Consider the following 476-nt stretch of genomic DNA (forward strand, 5'->3'; position numbering starts at 1 on the left):
TCCTTCTTTCGTTTCTTCTTTGGCCGCCGCTGCGGCTGCTGCCGCTAATACCAGTGCTGCTGTTACTACCGCTGCTGCTGCTGCTGCTGCTGCTGTTATTGCTGCTACTGTTACTACAGCTGTGGTTACTGCTGTTGTTGTTGTTGCTGCTGCTACTGCTGCTGTGGCTGCTGCTGCTGCCACTGTTATTATGGAAGCCGGTAAGTGATTGTGTTTGCTGCTGTTACCGCTGTTGCTGCTGCTGCTGATGATGATGGTGATGACAATGATGATGACGATGATGTATTGTTGATGGTCACAGGGTGATATGTGGCAGTGATGACGATAGTGGGAATATCATGGTGGTGGTGGTGGTGGTGGTGACAATTTCGATGACAAGCAACGGTATCAATGATGACTTAGGTGATGGTGGTGATGGTGGTAGTGGTGGTGGTGAGTGTAGTAGTAGTAGTAGTAGTAGTAGTGGTGGAGGTGGT

This window comes from Octopus bimaculoides, chromosome 4, assembly GCF_001194135.2.
Source record: "Octopus bimaculoides isolate UCB-OBI-ISO-001 chromosome 4, ASM119413v2, whole genome shotgun sequence".
Taxonomy (NCBI): domain Eukaryota; kingdom Metazoa; phylum Mollusca; class Cephalopoda; order Octopoda; family Octopodidae; genus Octopus; species Octopus bimaculoides.